The 14,187-nt window shown below is 37.4% G+C and overlaps 1 protein-coding gene across 4 annotated transcripts in view; it reads left to right on the top strand.

Moving 5' to 3' along the window:
* The window catches only part of LOC124555029 (integrator complex subunit 12-like), an 82,008-nt gene that overhangs the window by 12,074 nt on the left and 55,747 nt on the right, over window positions 1-14,187 (top strand). For all 4 annotated transcript variants that reach the window (XM_047128787.1, XM_047128785.1, XM_047128784.1 and 1 more), the window contains exon 2: window positions 4,114-4,265. The gene's annotated coding sequence lies outside the window, so the exon portion shown is untranslated. The remainder of the gene's footprint in view (window positions 1-4,113; window positions 4,266-14,187) is intronic.

Here is a 14,187-nt window from a genome sequence, read left to right as displayed (position 1 = left end):
CTATGATTACCTGATCTTCCTTCTCAGTGTTCCTGCATAGCTGACCTAAGTTTTCTGTCACCTGGCTAAGGCTAGCACTCGGTTTCACAAAACTTGTGACCTTGTACCCTGCACCCAATTTCTCCTGAAGCTGCTGGCCCAAACCCCTCTCATGACTGGTGCCTATAAGCAGAATTCTTCTTTTCCTATTCTAGTTTGATCCCGACCTGTCTTTTTTTCTTTAAGCTAATATTCTGCTTCAACCTACTTTCAACTACATCTGGATGAGGCCCTTCCTCCACTTCAGATAGCAAGCCAAACTGATTTACTAATTGAATTTCTGGAGTTTTTTCAAGTGTTCCCCTATTTTGCCCTTTGCTTGCTACCTTTTCCCAGTTCCCAGTCTTTCTTCCTCTCTTAACCTACATAATTCCAAGTTTGCGTTTTCTAATTCAGCCTTAAGGGCACAAATTTTTGCCTCCTGTTCAGCAATTTTTCTGTCCTTTTTACATAACCTACACTGCCATGGAAGAGCCTCATTTTCTATCCTCATTTCCTTGCCGCTACAATCACCCCAATGAAACCATAACTTACAGTCTACACAGAACATCGCCTCTTTCAAATTTCTACGGCAACCACCACATTTGTCACACATGATTTGATAGACAAACTTAACACAAAAGCAGAGAATAAGTTGCCACAAGACCACAGTAGTTTTGTAACCTGTAGCCTACTAATTCGTAAATAAACACTAATGTAAACAAACTTTTAAATTTACTTCCGAAAGTTTTAACTACCTTGCTCTGTATGACCGACATGAATTAATTTCACTTTGAAGTGATAACACTAGTCAGAAACGAAAATCTACACTCGCGTGAAATTTATGCCTAAAGAACCTAAACAAAACTAGCGACTACCGGCCTTTTACAAAAATACTTTCTTTTCGATATAAATACAGTCAGAAAAGCGAAACCTTCAATAGATAGCCTAGAGAAGTAGTATATACACTAGTCTAAAATGTAATATTAACTAAATTAGCTCTTATTTAAATATTAATCACTTATCCTAGCGAGAGCTGCATACAAGTGCATCTGATAACAGAGTAGGGGTGGGGGGCAGAAAAGGGCTGCTTGTGGGAGCACGCAAGGACAAGGTGGAGAAAGGGTAGGGCAGTTAGGTGCAGTCGGGGAGGTTAGATGGAGGGTGGGGGAGGGGCATCAGAAAAGGAGAGAAGTAAAAAGACTGTGGGTGCATTGGTGGAATACAGGGCTGTGTAGTGCTAGAATGGGACCAGGGAAGGGGCCAGATGGGTTGACTAACGAGGGTTGAGGCCAAGGGGTTTATGGAAATGTAAGATACATTGCAGGAAGAGTTTCCACCTGTGTAATTCAGAATAGCTAGTGTTGGTAGGAAGAATCCAGGAGGCACAGGCTGTGAAGCAGCCCTTGAAATGAAGAACGTGTTGAGCAACATGCTCAACAGTGGGGTGGTGTAGCTGTTTCTTGGCCACAGTTTGTCAGTGACCATTCATGTGGACTGACAGTTTGTTGGTTTTCATGCCCACATAGGATGCAGCACAGTGGTTGTAACTTAAAGTGAGATCTCGTGACTGGTTTCACAGGTAGCCCTGCCTTTGACACGACATGTGACACTTGTGGCCGGACTGCAATAAGTGGTGCTGGGAGGATGTGTGGAATAGGTCTTGCATCTAAGCCTATTACAGGGGTATGAACTATGAGGCAAGGAGTTGGGAGCAGGCTTGTGTAGGGATGGATGAGGATATTGTGTAGGTTCTGTGGATGGCAGAATACCACTGTGGGAGGGCTGGAAAGAATAGTGGGTAGGACATTCCTCATTTCAGAGCATAACTAGAGGTACTAGGAACCCTAGCAGAGAATGCAATTCAGTTGCTCCAGTCCTAGGTGGTTATGAGTCACAAGGGGAATGCTTCTCTGTGGTTGGACAGTGGGACTTTTGGAGGTGGTGGGTGATTGGAGAGATAGGCACAGGAGATCTCCCGTACCTTATCTCTCCATCTGACCACCATCAGATTGCTTATTTTGCAACGGTCTTTTTGTTGTGCCTATCTGCATCTCAGCATCTCTAAGTTGATTAGCATCTATCTTTTTTATAATATTGTGACATTCCATCCTGGATTTTCCATGGTTTAATTGGCATGATTAGCAGTTCATTACAAATGTAGCTCTGCTAAGTGAGTTAAGCCTTAAGTACACTTAACATTATCCTAGAGTAATTAACCTTAATCAGATATGTAGGGTCACGCAAATCTGATGGCTGCTGCATTAGTTGTGTGTTTGTTAAAGCAGTAAGCCTAGACTAAAAGTTCTATATCCCAGATTTGATTCTTGGTAAATACAAGGATTTTTGTCTGTCACTTTTCAGTTCTTTAATTTCTTGCAATTCTTTGTTAATGAGAAAAATATTGAGTTGCGCCATTGATCTGAATCAAACCAACCTGCAGGTTGAATAATAGCTTTACCTTTCAAATCATTCACTGTGTTGCCAATGTTGCATATGTTGAAGGTGATGACTGTCTGTTCTCCTGGTTGTGTACTTCACTTCCTTCTGTACCAAGTTATGGCTAAGTAATATGTGATGTAGGTAATTTTTATTTGTCAGACAACAGAAAATGCAGGATGGAATGTAACAATATTACGAAAAGGATAGTAGCCACTCACCATATAGCAAAGATGCACTCCTCGATGGTGAGTGTTCATCGGAGATGAGGGCATCATCAGCAGTGCCCAAGCGAAGTGTGACAGGACTACTGTTTTTCTCTATATACATAAATGATTTGGTGGACAGGGTGGGCAGCAACCTGTGGCTGTTTGCTGATGCTGTGGTGTACTGTAAGGTGTAGATGTTGAGTGATTGTAGGAAGACACAAAATGACTTAAACAAAATTTCCAGTTGGTGTGATGAGTGGCTGCTAGCCCTAAATGAGGATAAATGTAAAATAATGCGGATGAGTAGGAAGATAAAACCTGTAATGTTCGGATACAGTATTACTAGTGTCCTGCTTGACTTATTCAAGTCATTTAAATATCTAGGCATAACGTTGCAAAGAGAGATGAGGTGGAACGAGCATGTGAGAACTGTGGTAGGGAAGGCGAATGGTAGACTTCGGTTTATTGGGAGAATTTTAGGAAAGAGTGGTTCACCTGTAAAGGAGACTGCATATAGGACACTGGTGCGACCTGTTATTGAGTGTTGTTAGTGTGTTTTGGATCTGTACCAGGAAGACATTGAAACAAGTCAGATGTGGGCTGCTAGATTTGTTACTGGTGGGTTTGAACAATATGCAAGTATTACGGAGATGCTTGGGGAACTCACATGGGAATCCCACGAGGAAAGGCAACTTTCTTTTCGTGAAACACTGTTGAGAAAATATAGATAACCGGCATTTGAAGCTGACGGCCAAACACTTCTACTGCTGCCAACATATATTGTGCGTAAGGACTACTAAGATGAGATCTGATAAATTAGGGCTCATGGTGGCAGACACAATCATTTTTCCCCCTCTCTATTTGCGGGTGGAACAGGAAAGGAAATGGTACAGGCTACCCTCTGCCATGCATCATACAGTGGCTTGTGGAGTATCGATGTAGATGTAGATGTTGGTGTAGGTGTACTTGTTTCATAGTGATGAATACTTTCATAGTAAGTAAAGTGTCTTATTGGAGTATTTAACCTTTGAAACAATAATGCCAATGCCAGGGTGGAAACAATAACAAAAGTGGAAAGACACATACTCACCTATAGCTGATTAATGTGTTGCACTTACATGCAAGTATCAGTACAGTAACATAACTAGGTTTCAGGCTACAACCTATTCAGTGATATACAAGTGCAGATTGGCTTCTGAGTGAATGTATGTGTGCATTCATACTTGTAGTCGTATGTGGATTTAATTTTCAGTGGTTTTTTTGGCTATGTGTCTTTCGTTGTTGCTATGATTGTTCTGCTGTAGTGCAGGTCATTGTTTGGTGAGAAATGTGAAAGTCCATTCTAGCTACAAGTTAGATTCAAAATAATTGATATGGTAGATTTAATTTTTACCAGCAGTGTAATTTCTGTCATAAAAAATATCATGTGACATTCTTATTATTACAGACATGACAGAACGAGAAGTGGATCCTACAGTTTCTCGTGCAGTTCGATTGATGATGTCTCGAACAAAGGAAAGCCAGGAACAGCTAAGGATGATGGTGGAGGATGAAATACGGAAGAGGACTGGAAAGAACGTGGGACATCTCTTGCGTCCTGTATGTTTTTATTGTTACATTTTTACTGTTGAGCAATTGTGACTTCTATTTGTCAATGTTTAGATAGTCACTTTTTGCCTCTGTGATTATTTTTTATTGTTTAATTGAGTAAAGTCTCTTTAAATGCTTAATGTTAGACAGTAAATCTGGCTAATGGACATCCACTGAGTCCAAGATGTTTGTTAATGTCAAGATAGAATTCAGAGGGTGGAGAAGCTTAAATCTGATAATATGGACATTGTGATAGTGCCATAGACTTTGGCAATTTGTAGAACTTGTATTTTATTCAACATGAGTTTTCCTTTGCTGTGTGTGCTAGTGTTCTATGGGTAAACAGCAAGCAGTTTAAATGCCAAGTTCAACGTTTGACACTACTCATTCTGTAACATTTTTATGCTATATGTTGTCTGTGTGCTAAGAGCATGTATCTCCAGGAAGTGCAGTCACAGTTTCTTATTTTAGTTTCTGACTCCGCAATACTACCAGTTCCACACAAAAATATTTTCACATCATTTATTAGATGGAAATCCATCTCTGAACTATTTGTGCTCTAAAGTTTGCCTTTGGTACAGTGGGTGCCAAATGCTGCTGTCACTTTGGCAAGTTCAAAATTATTTGTTGTTGTAGGGCACGTTTACAGAAAATGACTATGATAAAAATGAGTAAATACCATTCAGTACATGTTGAATGGAAATGGTGACACTGTTCAGTATTCACTTCCATGAATAATTTACTGGTGAAGAACTGATGGAAAGAGATATATGTATTGAATTAGATTTTAGTCAGAACTACAAATTAGTTAGAACTTACTAGCTGCCTCTACTGGTATCATAAAATGCCAACGTAAGGATGGCAAAACTACTTGTTGGGAATGTACATTCAGCGTATAATGTGAGGAAGATTAAAGGATGTAATCTGCCATCACAGTTTAAATTTACCTGAAAATATAAATGAAAGGACTGTGTTTTTGGCCACACAAAATACTGTTTCAGTTCTGGCATAGAAATAAGATGGTGATAGTAAACACTTGGAGAAATCAAATTAGCAGATTACTTGATACATAGTAATAAGTCAGATTGTGTGCATATTGGAAGAAAATTAAATGGAAAAGTCAACTGATGCAAAAACAAAAATATAGTTATGAATGTTTCCAATTTTGCAATCCATCTTTTACTCTTCGAGATCTGCCCCAAAGAAAAAATACTAATCAGCCTGTTCATTACTTTCACCAGAGACGCTAGTTGAAGCCTCTGTGGTATTTCAAAGGTATGGAGCGGATTTAGTCACAAAGCAACTCTTTGAGACATTTTATAGGTTGTAGTAAGGTAGCACAATTGTTAGTGTACTGGTCCCAAAAGGCAGATATTTAGCTTTATGTCCCAGTCAAAGGCACAATTTTAACCTGTAACAAATTTTCTTCACAGGTCATACTTTCTTGAAGAGTGAAAGTACCTCATCTCTCTAGTTTTCATCTCTTACTCATTGTCATTGTCCACCAGCAACCTTACAATAATTCTGCTCTATCTATAGAACAAAATGTGTAGAAGTGAAATGCAAAATTTGAACTACAGTGAGATGTAGTTGGGTGCAAAGGTGCGTGTTCCGTCACACGAGCTCTAGTAGTTCTCCAATTACTCTTAGCTGATGTCTGTTGTACCCTGTTACCTTGTATCTCCCCTGTCTTCCACCAGTTTTCTTTTGCCCATTATGTTTTTGGTTTAAAGTAAAATGGTTTTCTCCCTTGTTTGTGGCATATCTAGAATGGAAGGACCAATGATCCCTTGAAACCCATAATTTATCCACACATCTGCCCACCTGTCTACAAGGAGAATGCAATAATGTCTGGAGCATGACAGGCTGTCAGCATGGTGACTTTTGCTGCAGCCTCCCTTAATTAACCAATGATGATGCACCGAAAAACAACACAGGACACAGAAGTGCCAAAGCATTGTCTTTTCAGACAGTCCCAGTTCTGAGTACAGCATCACAATAATGTATCTGTCTGTGGAAGTTCCAGGGAGAATGGAATTGGCAGATGGCATTAGTCATAATGTGGGTCCAGTATCTGGTGTCCTGCTATGGGTGCCATTGTGTACACAAAACTGTCACATCTGTTTTGTATAGTTGATAATTTGGACAGTATGCACTACATTTCTTATGTGTTAAGGTGTGTGGCTGTGCCCTATCTTTGAGGTCTCCATGACCTTAACTTTCAACAAGTTAATGCAAAACACTTGCACATAATGTCCTTGTGCTATGACCAGTGTGCTAGGGCTGATTGTACAATGCATTTGATCTTAGATTGGCACAGAAAATCAGCTCAGATCAAGCTTAACTCATAAATATGCAGGCCTTAAACACTAATCTCAGAAACAGGAAAATTGAGGAAATAACAGAGGATAAAGATGATGTGAGCCTAGCCTTTTGTATGACCAGTGATGTATACAGTAAAAAGAATATATCTACAGATGTAAAAATCGGACATTACAAGACAGTGGTGGGGGATGTGGTATTGTACACTGCTGCGACACCACCACTAGGAAGATATGGTATAGAAAAACTAGAGGAAGATGAAAGAAAAATGCAGAGTAGAAGACTAGGCCCCAAAAGAAGTGGTGAGAGATGGATGCGAAGACCTAGCGAAGAACTGTACTGGAACATGGGGAGAATACCAGGAGTAATCAGACATTTCCCCCACCCCTTCAAAGTTTTCCACACTTGTAATCAGGATGAATATGGATAGACTGACAAAAATAATATTGAAGGCAACAGGGAGGACAAGAGAGAAGATAGGAACAAAGTGGGTTGTTGAACTCCGGAAGGATTGGTTTACTGAGTGAGGTGGCGCAGTGGTTAGATAATGGACAGTGCTTCAAACCTGTGTCCAGCCATCCTGGTATAGGTTTTCTGTGATTTCCTTGAATAATTTTAGGCAAATGTTGGGATGGTTGAAAGGGCATCGCTGACTTCCTTCCACATACTTGCCTAATCCAATGGGACCAATGACCTCGCTGTTTGGTCTCCCCCCCCCCCCCCCCCCCCCCACACACACACACACACACACACACACACACACACCAAGGATTGGTTGTATTTGGGGATCGGGATGGAAGGAAAGGAAAATTGAAGAAACAAGTACACACCGAATAACATGCTGCAGAACGACGAGAGGGAAGGGTACGGGAAAAGGATAGTCACCAGGGAAGCAGACGAGAAGAGCTGATACTGGAGATCTCGGAAGAAGAATGGGAGGGGAAAAGAGAAAGGTTGAAGAGGTTCTGGAAGGAGCACAGGAAAATGCAATCCATGAAGTGGTACCCACTGTCCTACAGAGGCCGTAACGAAGAAGAGGAGGAATGTGATTAATCTCAGATTATATTACTATGAACTAGGATCACCTTTGACTAACAAAATTTTGCAGATTAAATAAAGTTCACCTTTAGTTATCAGTTCACAACCTAGTGAACTATGGAGTAAAACTCATGTTTTACATAAATATAAGTTAAAAAGAAGTCGATAATTCAATATTTTATCAGGGTCTGTCAGTGAGTGTATATAGATTTTGATTTCTTTCAAATCAGTCAGATCTTTATAAAATATTACGGAATGGGATGTAGCCTGTGTTGCACTGTGTTATTGTACCTGTTTGACAATGTCAGATTAGCTATATGTACATCTTTTGATGGTGCCACTTTGGCTTAATCATGTTAGGATATTATAGTAATAGCACTGAACTAGAATTCTGCTGTAATTGATATTGTTTTACTGCTATGGTTTATACACTGGCAATACGCCCGTTCAGCTATATGGGCCTCTTCAGGCTGTCTGCAAGCAAATACATTTTGTTGAAAGATGTAAAATTACAACTAATAACAATTTTGTTTGATTGTGTGTTGGTACTTGCGTTCATATTGCATCATGGTGCTGTCATTGTCTTACTATGTAATTGTGGCATAAGGATCTTCAGTCACAGCCTGATTTTATTTGTTAATCATGTAATTTAATTTTCGCTTATGACTGCAGTTGAGAAATTTCAGGTCAAGTCTTTTCTTGATGGTATATACTGCTGTAGTTCTGACAGCTAATCCAGTGATGCTGCATTGTTAAAATTTGTGTGTTTGTTTATGTATGTATTATAGTTATCTATGGTGTGATAGTATAGTCTTCATTATGTTTTCGTAGTGTAGTGTCTTGAAAGGAGGATATAAGATGAACATCAACAAAAGCAAAACGAGGATAATGGAATGTAGTCGACTTAAGTCGGGTGATGCTGAGGGAATTAGATTGGGAAATGACACTTAAAGTAGTGGAGTTCTGCTATTTGGGGAGCAAAATAACTGATGATGGTCGAAGTAGAGAGAATATAAAATGTGGACTGGCAATGGCAAGGAAGCGTTTCTGAAAAATAGAAATTTGTTAACATTGAGTATAGATTTAAGTGTCAGGAAGACATTTCTGAAAGTATTTGTATGGAAGTGAAACATGGACGATAAATAGTTTGGACAAGAAGAGAATAGAAGCTTTCAAAATGTGATGCTACAGAAGAATGCTGAAGATGCGATCAAAGTGTGGTATCGAGTTTAGGCATAGTTGAACTACAGACAACAGAAGCCTTGTACCTCATTGCTGGTGGAATGACTGGAACTGATTGGGTGTCGGACCCCCTCCTTCTAATAGGTGCTGCTCATGCATGGTTGGTTACATCTTTCGGCAGGTTTAGTGACATCTCTGAACAGTCAAAGGGACTGTGTCTGTGATAAAGTATCCAGTCAACATCTATCTTCAGGAGTTACAGGAACTGGGGTGATGCATAACTTTTTTTATGTGTATTTGTTTTTATTCTGTTTAGATTATCCGGAACTGAGTTGTATAATTTCAGTAAAGTTACCTATATAATTTTTTTGTTTTAGGTATGTTTAATTATTTAATATTTTATCAGGGCCTGTTTGTGAATGTGTATAGATTCAAATTTCTTCCAAAATGGCCAGATCCTGATAAAATATTAAATGCTTAAATGGATTTGAAAAATAAACATTATCTAGGTAATTTTATTGAAATAATACAATTTCATTCTGGATAATAGAAAGAAAATAAAAGCAAATATATACACACTATGAAAACATAATACAGATTATACTCTCACCCATAGACCATTACAATACATAGACAAATAAATACACAAATTGTAACCATACAGAAACACTGGTTTAGTTGGCAAAACTTCGACACTACATACCGTTGATAAAAGACCTAAGCTAACGTTCATCAAAAACAGCACTCATGAGTGAAAATTTAATTAAATGATTAACAAATAAAAAGGGTGCAATTTAAGGTCTTTCTGCAGCAATAAGATTATAAGACACTGACAGTACCATGATGTAATCTGGATGTAAGTACCAACACACAAACAAAATTGTTATTAGTTATAATTGTACAACTGGTAACAAATCATACTTGCCTACAGATAAGGTAAGTTGAAAGTGGCCATAGAGCTGAAATAGGCGTATTGCTATTCTATAATCGACAGCAATAAAACATCAATGATAGCAGTATTGTGGTTTGATACTATCATTACAGTGTCATTATAAAACATCCACTCTGCTGTGTGCCCAAAAGAAAATAAATCATGTTCGAATAATAACTTCTCCTGGTTGCATTTTCACTTGCACCTTATTACAGTGGAAATTGTAGCCACTGATTAACAAATATGTAGCGCTCTTGTGGATTGCTTAATTCTTATTGTATGGATATAATTTCATAGAAAATGCAGTTTAAATAAATTACCAATAAATACTTACATTCTAACACTCTCCATCTGTTATACTACGAAGTATAGTGTTTGCTTCAAATAGTGCATACATTGGGCAAGTTTTCAAGGCCATTCATAGACTGGCCTCACCTTCATACGAGAAAGTGTATTAAGTTTTTTACATCAAACCACAACATGAAATGGTCAATTTGCAATATTCCATGAATTTGTGGTTTGTTATTTAAACTGATTACAGTAATATTAACTGAGAAGAAACATGCACCAGGAATAAATTAAATATTGTTTGTCCATTCTGAGTCATACTGTATGTAATGTATATGCTGCCCACAGACTGAACTTGGTACATAGTCATAAGTAAATCAGTTTTTTGTGAATGTTGCAATATTGTGATCACAAACTGCTATTTGTTCAGAGTACACACCTCAATTTCATCTCTAAATACAGTACTTCCATAAAGGTATAAAATAAAAGCTCTCGGTGAACGTGGTTTGAGCATTAGGATGGTAAAAGTGACAGAAGATCAGAATCACCCCACAGCTATTTTGTATTCATGATTTTATTGAGTAGATCTATTTATAAATTTGATCAGAAAGCTAAGCAAATTTTTAGCTTATTCCTGTGACCTCCAAACCACTTTTGATGCAGCAGATATATTTTCATATTCTTAAATGTTACTGAAGAGTGGGTGAAACATAAAGTGATCAGAAACATGTTCCTTGGACCAGGCCACTGTGATAACAGACAGAGAGTTGTGGAATGCAGCCATAAGATATAAGAACAATTGATCTAATGATATGGAATGAGTCCATTTTGCATTCACATTGAACTTTAATATGTAAATATGGCTGCATGCTGACCATTGACAAGTGGTTGTTTTTTTTTTTTTTTTAAATGCAGATGTGAATTAGTAATTCCTATCCACCACCTTTTATACATTACAAAATTACAAATTATTCTATGGAACAAGAGTCGTGTTATTAAGGAGAAACTTTTTGGTTTGTTTCCAAATTTAGCTTTGGTGTCTGTCAGGCCTTTATCAATGGGTAAGTGATCAAAAATTTTAGTGGCAGCATTGTGCACTGCCGCCCCCCCCCCCCCTTTTGGACTAAAGTCAAACTTATTGGAGAATAATTCATGCAGTTTTTTATTGTGGTATTGTAATCATGTACTGTATTGTTCCTTTCGAACTGTACTGGGCTATTTACATAGAAACTTCACAAGGAATACATATACTGTGAAACACTAGCCAAAATGCTGAACTCCTTAAACAGATGTCTACATGATGATTGTGAGTGAACACCACACATTATTCTTACACAACACTGTCGAGCAATGAAAACTTCCTTGTTAAAGATGAATTATCCAAAAACATTATTCCATGCATTATTGAGTGAAAATTGCAAAATATATTAACTTACCGATTTGTCATTCCTCAAGTATTGCAGTAATTCAAGGTACAAATCTGGTTGAACTAAGTGTTTTTGGAGTTCTGGAATCGTTTTATTCTCAGCTTAAGTTCTCAACAGTATGGACACCAAGTTTTTCTGAATTTTCCTCTGTAGTTATTATTTTGACTGTGTTTTGCACTTACCATTAGTGTACTTCCTTTAGATGTTCAGAATTGAATATGTAGTGTCTTTTTGAAATTGAAAGTGAGTCCATTTGTGGAAAGCTCCTCAATAATAATAATGATGATGATGATGATGATGCAAAACCAGCATGGCAACACAGGCTACAGATCAGAATAGAAAAACTGAGAAAAGACATCGGACAGCTAACACAATTTATTAGAAATGAAATGTCAGAAAAAAAAGAAAAAGGTTAGGTAAAATCTCACAACAAGAAGTGATAGAGCAATTAGATGAAAAGAAGCAGAAATTACAAGCATTGGCCAAATGACTTAGAAGATACAAAAAAGTGAAAATAGAAGGAAACAAAACCAAACATTCAACACAAACCAAAAGAGATTTTACCAGACAATAGATAACACACACATTAAAATAGACAATCCACCAAACATAACAGACATGGAACACTTCTGGAGCAACATGTGGTCAAACCTGGTGCAACATAACAGGCATGCACGGTGGATACAAGCAGAAACATACACATACAAGGTGATACCACAAATGCCTGAAGTGATAATTTTGCAACATGAAGTCACCCAAGCAATTAATTCTACTCACAATTGGAAAGCCCCTGAAAAAGATAAAATACCAAATTTCTGGCTAAAGAAGTTCACCTCAACACATTCACATCTAACTAAATTATTTAACAGTTACATTGCAGACCCATACACATTCCCTGATACACTTACACATGGAATAACTTATCTGAAACCTAAAGATCGAGCAGACACAGCAAACCCAGCTAAATATCGCCCCATAACATGCCTACCAACAATATACAAAATACTAACTTCAGTCATTACACAAAAATTAATGACACATACAACACAGAACAAAATTATAAATGAAGAACAAAAAGGTTGTTGCAAAGGAGCACGAGGGTGTAAAGAGCAACTGATAATAGATGCAGAGGTGACATATCAAGCTAAAACTAAACAAAGGTCGTTACACTACACATACATTGATTACCAAAAAGCTTTTGATAGTGTACCCCACTCATGGTTGCTACAAATATTCGAAATATACAAAGTAGATCCTAAATTGATACAGTTCCTAAACATAGTAATGAAAAATTGGAAAAACCACACTTAATAGCCAAACAAATTCAAATAATATCACATCACAGCCAATACAGATTAAGCGTGGAATATACCAAGGAGACTCATTAAGTCCTTTCTGGTTCTGTCTTGCTCTGAACCCACTATCCAACATGCTAAATAATACAAATTATGGATACAATATTACTGGAACATACCCACACAAAATCACACATTTGCTATACATGGATGATCTAAAACTACTGGCAGCAACAAATCAACAACTCAACCAATTACTAAAGATAACAGAAGTATTCAGCAATGATATAAATATGGCTTTTGGAACAGAAAAATTTAAGAAAAATAGCATAGTCAAGGGAAAACACACTAAACAAGATTACATATTGGATAACCACAGCGACTGTATAGAAGCAATGGAAAAAACAGATGCCTATAAATATCTAGGATACAGACAAAAAATAGGAATAGATAATACAAATATTAAAAAAGAACTAAAAGAAAAATATAGACAAAGACTAACAAAAATACTGAAAACAGAATTGACAGCAAGAAACAAGACAAAAGCTATAAATACTTATGCTATACCAATATTGACCTACTCATTTGGAGTAGTGAAATGGAGTAACACAGACCTAGGAGCACTCAATACACTTACACGATCACAATGCCACAAATATAGAATACATCACATACATCCAGCAACAGAAAGATTCACATTAAGCAGAAAGGAAGGAGGAAGGGGATTTATCGATATAAAATACCTACATTATGGACAGGTAGACAATTTAAGAAAATTCTTTATAGAACGAGCAGAAACTAGCAAAATACACAAAGCAATCACTCATATAAATACATCGGCTACACCACTGCAATTTCATAGCCACTTCTACAACCCTTTAGATCACATAACATCAACAGATACGAAGAAAGTAAATTGGAAAAAGAAAACACTACATGGCCAGCACCCGTATCATCTAACACAGCCACAAATCGATCAAGACGCATCCAGAAAAGGCAATATATACAGTGAGACGGAAGGATTCATGATTGCAATACAGGATCAAACAATAAACACCAGATATTACAGCAAGCATATTATTAAAGATCCCAATACCACAACAGATAAATGCAGACTTTGCAAACAACAAACAGAAACAGTAGATCACATCACAAGCAGATGTACAATATTAGCAAATACAGAATACCCCAGAAGACATGACAATGTAGCAAAAATAATTCACCAACAATTTGCCATACAATATAAACTAGTAAAACAACACGTTCCCACATACAATTATGCACCACAAAATGTACTGGAGAATGATGAATACAAATTATACTGGAACAGAACCATTATAACAGATAAAACACCACCACATAACAAGCCTGACATCATACTCACCAATAAAAAGAAGAAATTAACACAACTAATCGAAATATCCATACCCAATACAACAAATATACAT

Source organism: Schistocerca americana, chromosome X (assembly GCF_021461395.2).
Source record: "Schistocerca americana isolate TAMUIC-IGC-003095 chromosome X, iqSchAmer2.1, whole genome shotgun sequence".
NCBI classification, from domain to species: Eukaryota; Metazoa; Arthropoda; class Insecta; order Orthoptera; family Acrididae; genus Schistocerca; species Schistocerca americana.
The sequence above is the reverse complement of the archived record's forward strand: the minus strand, read 5'-3'. Positions and strand labels throughout refer to the sequence as shown.